Source organism: Silene latifolia, chromosome 6, assembly GCF_048544455.1.
Source record: "Silene latifolia isolate original U9 population chromosome 6, ASM4854445v1, whole genome shotgun sequence".
NCBI lineage: Eukaryota > Viridiplantae > Streptophyta > Magnoliopsida > Caryophyllales > Caryophyllaceae > Silene > Silene latifolia.
This window is the reverse complement of record NC_133531.1, coordinates 55,003,389-55,013,233: the sequence shown is the minus strand read 5'-3', so window position 1 is coordinate 55,013,233 and position 9,845 is coordinate 55,003,389. Positions and strand designations below refer to the sequence as shown.

The 9,845-nt window shown below is 38.4% G+C and overlaps 1 pseudogene; it reads left to right on the top strand.

The window, feature by feature from the left end:
- The first annotated feature begins 7,820 nt into the window (after window positions 1-7,820).
- Window positions 7,821-7,964, top strand: LOC141589453 (small nucleolar RNA R71; annotated as a pseudogene).
- Window positions 7,965-9,845: the final 1,881 nt, after the last annotated feature.

Genomic DNA, 9,845 nt, shown 5'->3' with positions numbered 1-9,845 from the left:
GTTTGGCATTTTCAACACTTGACAACTTTCAACTTTTTGCATTTTATTTTGAACATTTTCAAAGTCACCCCATTTGTAGAGAGGGTGCTTATTTTTGAAGCATAGGAGTTTTCATTTTTGCTCCTCTTTTCTTTTGATGCATTTTGCAAACTTTTTCACTTTTCATTTCATTTCTTGAACTCAAATTTGAACAATTTTTGTGCCCATTCCCTTTTTCATGACAAAATTGTGGTAGAACATGGATGATGGTTGCATGGTTTCAAGGGTCACCTTGGAATAAATGGTAGCCAAGGAGTTATCACACCACAAGGTACTCTTGACTAGGCCTTAATCCATGGGTCAAAGGATACTAGCATGATACATCCTAGGGTGTTTTACAAGTATTCTAACAAGCAAAGTCTTAAGAAGAAAAAGTATCTACAAGGGCCTTATATACACTTGTCAAGCTTCCAAAATAGACGGTTTCACAAAATTTTTCCTAAATGCAACTATATGCCATGATGCAACTATCATTTATACAACCTAATGCATATGCTTCTCCCAACTAGTATGCCAAATACTCTAAATGCAATCCTATAATCACATTGTTTTTACCGCATCAATCAAAATAAAGCCACATATAGTCATTAACATAATGAGGAAAAAGGAGATTGGAAAGATCATACCATGCGGTCTTCAATATCCTCATGTCTCGGATGTGGCGTAGTCGATCAGTGTGAAAAAGGATGAACAAACACTATATAGACAAAACAAAATATACAAGACTACACTACAAAGGAAATGAACATGTTTTTGGATTTTTTCAATTTTTCAAATTTTTATGTATTTTTCAAAAATTTTCAATTTTTATAATTTTTGTTTAGAGAGTCAAGTTAGAATTTCCCATCCCCACACTAGTATGGGCATTTTTCTCAATGGCCAATACGATACGAAATTATGCAATCTATATGAAAATGCATGATTTCTAAGCTAAATGCAATTTATATGACATATAAACAAGAGTGAATGCAAACTAAGCTATGCTATATGATGCATGGGTTTTTGTTATGTTGGAGAGCATAATTTAGATTAGCTCCCAATGCATATGCATAAACTTCTCCAAACCAAAATAGACACTATTTCTAATGTCAAAAATTGGTGGAGTTCATGCATAAGGGTGCTATGCATGCAACTAAAATTTGTCATTTGGATTTTGAAAATGGGAGCAATATAATGAACACCTCAATGGGATCGAGGTGTTAGTCCTCTAGACGATGTTAGGACTCCAAACTATGATCATGATGCAAATTATATGAAAAACAAGAGAAATAGACAAACCTCAATCTTCGCCCATAGCGTCATCACTATCATCTCCATCATCATCACCAACTTCACTTGAATCGTCATCATCAACCTCCATAGATCCGGAGTTATCATCACTTGCACTTGAACTTTCCTCTTCTTCCTCACTACCCTCTTCTTCTTCTTCTTCATTCTCTTCAATTTCTTCATCTTCTTGTGCACCACTCTCAACAACAACCATGTCCTCTTCACCCAAGTTATCACCTCTAGAAGCACTAGGAAAGAAGGTTTCCTTATCCGCCCAACTAGGCAAAGGACAAGATGGGTCAAGAAGTCCTTGCCTAGCAAGATGTAGGAGAGGCGGATATTGTGCTTTATAAGCATTGACTCTATCCTCATAAGCTTGCTTGTGCATTTCTTTCGTCAAGAGAGTCAAGTAGTCATTCCCCGCCATAACATTTTCGGGTTGAAATTCATGGTAGGTGAATGGGTAAGGTGGGGTGATAAAGGAGGAGGAGGGCTCGGCAATGTCTTCCCCTTGGTGTTGTATAAACGCGACTTCCTCGGAGAGTGGTAGAAGGTAGTTGGGCCTATGAACATTCAATCGGCAAATCTTGCTTGGCAATGTGAAGGATTTAGCATCTTTTGTTAACCACCCAAATTTGTCATCAAGAGTATCATTCGTGACCCATTTGAATTTTTGAACCATGGTGGCTAGATCAATGATATGGCCTCCCTTAACCGGTTTATAGGTGCTATCCTTATTGAAGTTCCGGTTGATTGTTTTGCCAAATAAGTTACTAAACCTCCATTAACAATAAAGGCCGTGCCTTCTTTGCCACAATCAACATTGAGCCACCTCTCAATCAAAAGTTGAAGAATGTTATACTTTTTGGTGAACTCTCTTCCAATGTTCAAGGTCGACTCGAGATAAATAAAGTCAAGTTCGGTGAAATGATTCATGCCCTTCCTAGCAATCAAAGTATGCCCAACAACCTTGTGCCATACTCTTATGCCCGGATGATGGACAAAAAGAGCACGACAATCATGATAAGATGTAAACTCTCTACCGGTAATAGCCTTCTATAAGGGAGCGGGATCATACTTGGTACGTTTCTTTGTGTGGGTCGGGTCATTGCTAAGGCCAAAGACTTTACCAAACTCTTCAAAAGACAATTTCCTATCAACATTCTCGAGCTGGAATTCAATATTCCTTAGAGCCTCCACCTTGGTAACTTTCAAAGAGCTTAAGAACTCTAAGGTGAGGGATGAGTAAGTCAACTCTTGCATATTAAACAATGTACTCAATCCCATGGACTCGAAAAAGGTCTTGGTTTGTTATAAGACACCCAATTTTGACAAAGTCTCTTGGCATATAAATTTGGTGGGTAAAATAGATTTCTTAGCAAAGGAAACAAATTTCTTCCTATGAGAGTCGGAAGTGAAAAATACCTCCGGTTAATCATCTAGTTGTTCAACAACCGGAGTAGAAGTAGAAGCTTCCATAGGAGGAATAGACTCTTGAATTTCCAACCTTGCATTTTGAACCACTAATGCCTTAGATGCTTGAATAGCTTGAAGAGCTTGTTGTCTTTTGGAAAGGTTCTTCTTTGGGGGTGCCTTACTTCCACCTTTTGTTCTTGCCATGCTCCTTTATGTAGTAACACCAAAGATAATCTTGATTTCTTCAAATTTCAATAAGACCCAAATCGATTTAGGATAGTTGAATGTTGCCTTGTATCCCAAAAATCGACTCAAACTTTGAAGATGTTGGTGTTTTAATCACTTGTTGTTGGTAAAGGAGTCATTTAATTGTGTTTTGAGGAAGTTTGGATTTAATTTGGGTGATTTTGGTTGAGAAATTTGATGTTGGTTGATGGAGAGAATGAGGGTTTTGAGGGTTTGGGGTAGTGTTTATGTTTGAATGAGGAAATGAATTGGGAAAGTGGGGTTTTTAATCCCGTTATTTTTGAAAATAAGAGGGGGAGACGAGCGGGCAGCAGTCGGGACGCTCGGATTCTTCTGCTTTTGGCTTCAGGAAAACCGCACTGGGGACGAGCGGATTATCAGCAGGACGAGCGTCTTTTTAAGTGGGACGAGCGTCTTGAGTTGGAGACGCTCGGATTCCTTTCCAGGGAAAAATCCCAAAATTATCCAGAGATAAGACGAGCGGATTTCCTCTAGGACGACCGTCCTGGCTGAGACGAGCGGATTCTGAAGTACGACGCTCGGATTCTCAGTCAGACCCAAAATTTTCTTTTCCAGCTTCACAGGACGAGCGTATCCTACCCAGGATGCTCGGATTATTCTTTAGGACAAGCGGATTCCCATCGGGCCGCTCGGATTGTCCCTCTGCCACACGGATTCAGGTCTATTCGTGGGCATCTCGTAACCCGTGTCATTTACTCTTCATATCTTGTGGTCTTCATTGTGGGGGTACTACGAAGGCTTGGATAGCCTAGGCAATTGCTATCCCCACACTAAGGCAAAACACTACACATCAATAATCACATAAGTCCCTCCCTTACTTCTCTCAAAATGATGAAAATCTTGATCAAGGCATAAAAATGTTAATCCAAAATAGACAAAAGTGCAATACAATTATTAAAATGCAAGTTAGGGAGTTAGAATATTTACAAGTAGTGGTTTAGGGAGGACTCCACCAAACTCTCATCCAAAAATGAGATGTCAAGGGGGCATGTTCAAGGTGTTGTTGATGTTGCTCAACACCTTGAAGAAGTAGTCGAAAGGTTGTTCATTGTCATGATAAAGATCTTCAATAGACCTTTGCACTTGTTGTTCTTCATGGTGGTCTTGGATCATAGCATTACCGATATAGGGATTGAATATCCCTTCAAACTCATTATCCCAAACACCACATACTTCGTCTACTTGTTCCCCAAAAATGTCATGAGTTGATGAAGACAACTTTTCTTCTTTCTTGTCTTGGCCAATGAGGCCTTTTTCTTCACTTGTCATGGGTGAGTTTTTCAAGCTCTCTTTGTTGATATTTCCTTGCTCTTTGGATGGAGCATCATTCACTTTCTTCTTCCATTGAAATGCCAACTTCTTCTTATCATCTTGCCGGCTATAGTGATCAACCATAAAACATGGCTCATGTAATCGGGGAGCTCTCATTGTCTTGTCAAGATTAAAAGTGATTGTTTTATCTCCCACTTCAAGGGTGAGCTCTCCATTTTTCACATCGATCACCGCTCCCGCGGTGTGTAAGAAAGGTCTTCCTAAAATGATAGGAATGTTGGAGTCTTCTTCCATGTCAACAATAACAAAGTCCACCAGGATGAAGAACTTGCCGATTCTTACCAGCACATCTTCCCATACCCCTAAATGTGTCTTCGTAGATCGATCCGCCATTTGAAGTGTGATATTAGTGCACTTGAGTTCTCCCATTCCTAGCCTCTTGCTTACCGAATATGGCATGACACTCACACTTTCCCCAAGGTCACATAGAGCTTTGTTGATTGTAGTGTCACCAATGGTGCATGGAATGGAGAAACTTCCCGGATCCTTTAGTTTTGGAGGTGAACTTCCTTGTAGGATGGCACTACTCACCTTAGTGAAAGCAATAGTCTCAAGCTTCCGGATGAATTTCTTCTTCGTAAGAATATCTTTCATATACTTTGCATAGGCCGGAACATGATTGGTTAATTCCATAAATGGAATTGAAACTTCCAAGTTTTTGACAATCTCCATAAATTTTCCAAGTTTGTCATCAAACTTAGGCTTAGCTTGACGACTTGGAAAAGGAAGCCGAATCACAATAGGCTCTTTCTCTTTAGCCTTCTCTTCATTCTCCCTTGAAACTTCTTGAATGGTGGGTTCTTCTTCTTTAGAGTTTTCAACAACTCTTTCCTTGTCACTAGCATTCACAACATCTTCATCAACGGGCCTTTTCGGCCCTTCATACCTTGTACCACTCCTCAAATGGATGGCAATCACCGATTCTTGTCTTGGGGGATTACCTTGAGGTGGTAATTGCCCTTTTTGTCTTTGTGAACTTGAAGATGCTAATTGAGACATTTGGGTCTCCAACATCTTTTTGTGAGGTAGTATGTTGTTAATGGTGATGTCTTTTGCTTGGCTATCCTTTTTCATTTGAGTGAAAAACTCTTGTTGGTTCTTTTGCATTTGCAGGACCGCTTTTTGAACATTAAAACCTTGGTCATTTGTTTGATTGTATGGAGGTTGGTTTTGATAACCTTGGTTTTGGTTGTAAAAGGGTCTTTGAGCTTGGTTTCTCATTGGAGGTGGGGTGTATGTTGTTTGAGGGTTTTGAACATTTTGGCTTTTGTATGAGAGGTTTGGATGGAATTTGGTGTTTTCATTGTAAAAGTTGGAATAAGGGTTACCACTCTTGTATGCTTGGAAAGCGTTCACTTGTTCACTTGTTCCCCTACATTCACTTTGGTCATGTCCCAATGATGTGATCAATATTTGAGCATATTTAGTCCCCGAATTAGCCTCGTTCCTATGCTTTTTAGTGCATATTTGGTTCATTTACTATCTTTAGTCCATTGTTTTGCATATTCTTTGAGGTTTTGTTTCCTTAGTAGGAGAGGAGTGCAAACCTTGCATTTTCATAGCAAAATAGAGCTAAATTGATCGAATCTAATGACCAAGCATGAAAGAGAAGACTAGACTAGAAGGCCTTTGTATATAATGTAGTAGATGGGCAATGATGAAGAAGATTCTTGCATCCCCGGCAAAATCCCAGAGGATTGTTGGAAGAAGAAAAGAAGAAATGGCACGCTGGACTAGGATCCGAGCGTCTCACCTATCGGGACGCTCGTCCAGAAGCTCCACAATCCGCTCGTCCAAGCTGCCAGACCGCTCATCCAATACCTACACAATCCGCTCATCCCGACCTTTTGGACGCTCGGATTGTCCTCCAGTGCAACACGTCCTCTTCTTTCTCCATTCGAGCTGCGCATATTTTTGAAAGACTAGCTAAAAGGAGACCCGCATCTTTTCTTAAGAGGAGCGATTCCTCAAGGACTTAATCGTCATTTAAGCCCTTAGTAACCCTAATTTGTGCACCTAATCCCCACTATAAATAGCCCATTAGTCTAATTAGATTATCATGTTCTTCTTATCAATCTTTAGTGTAGTTTATATTATTCTAATCTCTCTTTAATCTTGTAATCAACTTTTAATCAAGTCTTAATACAAATCTCATTTCCTTAATTTCTCTATTGTTCATCTTTTATTTTGGGTAATTGAAGATTATTTGGGTTTGTTGGGAGATTGACAACCTTCCATCAATCATCAAGTACTTCTATTATTCTTTGCATTATTATTTTGGAATCGTCGTTAGGTATAATTCTCTTAATCCCTTTTTAATTATTGTTAATTATATTCATTTATTCATCATGTTTTGCTTTGTTAATATGATTGACAACCTTGTTAACATGTTAAACTTGATAATGAGTGAGTAGTTTCCTTAACTAGGGTTAATAGGGAATTAGGGGAAACCAACATGGGGGATGATTCATACTTAATCTAATATGTTCACATAATTTATTTGCTTGCTTGTTGTGATCTCAACTTATGCACATGTTATGTTTGATGAAATGCGAGCCTATGAATCCTTACATTTTTTACCCATCACTAACCTTTTCAATGAGACTTGTAAGATATAAACCAACTCGAGTCTCATTAGACCATGCATATAGTTGAGTAGGGAGGATTAATTCGACTTGTAGGTGTTGTACAATCTAATCGATTCGGCTCCGGGACCCAAACCTTCCTAGGATTGTAAGATATAAACCAACTCGATCCTATCACAACAATAATTGCTTGATTATAATTTGAGAATATGTTTGTATGATCAATTCCCATGAATCCCCTATGAACCCATGACATCCTAGTGCTTTTAATCAATTGTTTACATCTCATTTTAGCCATCTTGCTTGTTTACTTTTATTGTTATTTAGTTTAGTGATCTTCTTATCTCAACCCAAATTGTGACACCCCTAAACATCACTACTTACAATCAAAAATCCTACATCAATACCCGTCCCTTGGGATCCGACCTTTACTTGCCTCTTTACTAGTAGTAGAGTTGTTTGTGAAGTTATAAATATTGTTTTGGTCTAGGTGCTCCTAACGACAAGTAACCGAAATCTAAGCTCAAAGCGGACCGACCACCCAAAGTTCCACAACTCTCACATACTCCACTTGGAATTGATGAAGATGCCACCATGGCATTCACATGTTGCTTGGATTTGGAGCCTTCTTCAAGCTTAGTCATAGCCTTCTCAAACTTCAAATTAATGGTATCAATATGAGCACTATGTTGAGGACCTAATTGAGTAATAGAGTACACTTCATGCTTTCCTTCCCTAGTAGCCTTCCGAGGTCTACTATATTGTGAGTTATGGACCGCCATTTCCTCAATCTTGTTCCATGTTTGATTATCGTCAACTTCGGTGAACATACCATTTGATCCCATGTTGAGAATGTTTCGGGAGTCTTCATAAAGACCATTCCAAAATTGTTGTACCAAGAACCACTCGCTAAGTCCGTGATGAGGACATGAGCGGCAAGTTCCTTTGAATCGCTCCCAAGCTTCATACAAAGATTCTTCGTCCCTTTTAGCATGTTAGTCTTTTCCGGAGGATAGAACTTTTTGTAGAAAGCAAGTGTCAATTTCTTCCAAGAGTCAATACCAAGAGTAGCCTGATCAAGGCTCTTTAACCATTATTGTTTCGCGGTACCAATAAAAAAAAGGAAATAAGACCCATCGAATTTGGTCTTGAGTAACTCCGGTTTGAGAAACCGCATCACAATAGTCACAAAAAGTCTCCATATGAGAATGAGGGTCTTCACTAGGCATCCCCCCAAATTGGCTTCTTTCGACTAATTGGATAAATGCGGATTTTGCAATGAAATTACCGGTCAAATGTTGTGGTGTGGGAGTACCATTTGGTAGGTTCTCGTAGGTTGGTACGGAATGTGATGAAAATTTAGGCATTGTTGGTTGATTTTGTTGTTGATTTTGTGTTGGGTTATCCTCTCCTTCTCTTCCAAAAGGATTGATGAACTCAATAGTATTTGATTGAATATCCAAAATCTCACCGATACCTCTCAAAGTATTTCTAGCAAGTTTTCTATTGTTGGTCAAAGTTCTTTCAATTTCAAGATCAGTGGGTAACAAGTTACCTTGTGATCTCCTAGACATGAAAAATATCAAACAACTCGAAAATAATTAGAGCAAACCTTGAGGAGTTTTACTTCCCCAAGGTAAAGAAAGACACAACTAAAAACAATCAAAGAAAATCAAATCAAGTTAACACCGTCCCCGGCAACGGCGCCGTTTTTGGTTCGTCGGTTTTGTTACTCGTCGTCAAAAGTTACCTAGACCAAAACAATATTTATAACTTCACAAACTACTCTACTATTAGTAAAGAGGTAAGTAATGGTCGGATCCCAAGGGACGGGTATTGATGTAGGATTTTCGATTGCAAATGGTTGTGTCTAAGGGTGTCACAATTTGGGTTGAGGTAGGAGATCAACTAAGCTAAATAGCAATGTAAATAAACAAGCAAGATGATTAAAATGAGATGTAAACAATTGATTAAAAGCACTAGGGTATCATGGGTTCATAGGGGATTCATGGGATTTGATCATACAAACATGTTTTCTACTAGATGCAAGCAATTATTGTCGTGATGGGATCGAGTTAGTGTATATCTTACAATCCCTAGGAAGGTTTGGGTCCCGGAGCCGAATCGATTAGATTGTACAACACCTACAAGTCGACTTAATCCTCCCTATCCAACTATATGCGTGGTCTAATGAGACTCGAGTTTGTTTATGTCTTACAAGTCTCATTGAAAAGATAAGTGATGGGTAAAAAATGCAAGGATTCATAGGCTCACATTTCATCAACCATAACATGTGCATAAGTTGAAATCACAACAAGCAAGCAAATTAATTATGAAAGCATATTAGATTAAGCATGAATCAATCCCCATGTTGGTTTCCCCTAATTCCCCATTAACCCTAGTTAAGATGACTACTCACTCATTATTAAGTTTAACATGCTAACAAGGTTGTCAATCATACTAGCAAGACAAAACATGATGAATAAATGAAGATGATTAACAATAATTAAAAAGGGATTAAGAAAATTATACCTAAAGATGATTCTAAATAATAATGCAATGAATAATAGAAGTACTTGATGATTGATGGAAGGTTGTCAATCCTCCAAATAAACCCCAAATAATCTTCAATTACCTAAAATAAATGATGAACAATAGAGAAATTAAGGAAATATTAAGAAATGAGATTTGTATTAATGCTAAATTAAGAGTTGATTACAAGATTAAGATGAGATTAAGTTTGCATAAAAAGAACATGATAATCCAATTAGTACAATGGGGTATTTATACTAAGGATTAGGTACATAAATTAGGGTTACTAAGGGCTTAAATGACGATTAAGACCCTTAAGAAAATTGAGGAAGTGCTCCTCTCGAAGGAGATTCGCTTATCCGTTTTCATAGTCTTCAAGAAATACGCTCGTCCCGAGCGGCTTGG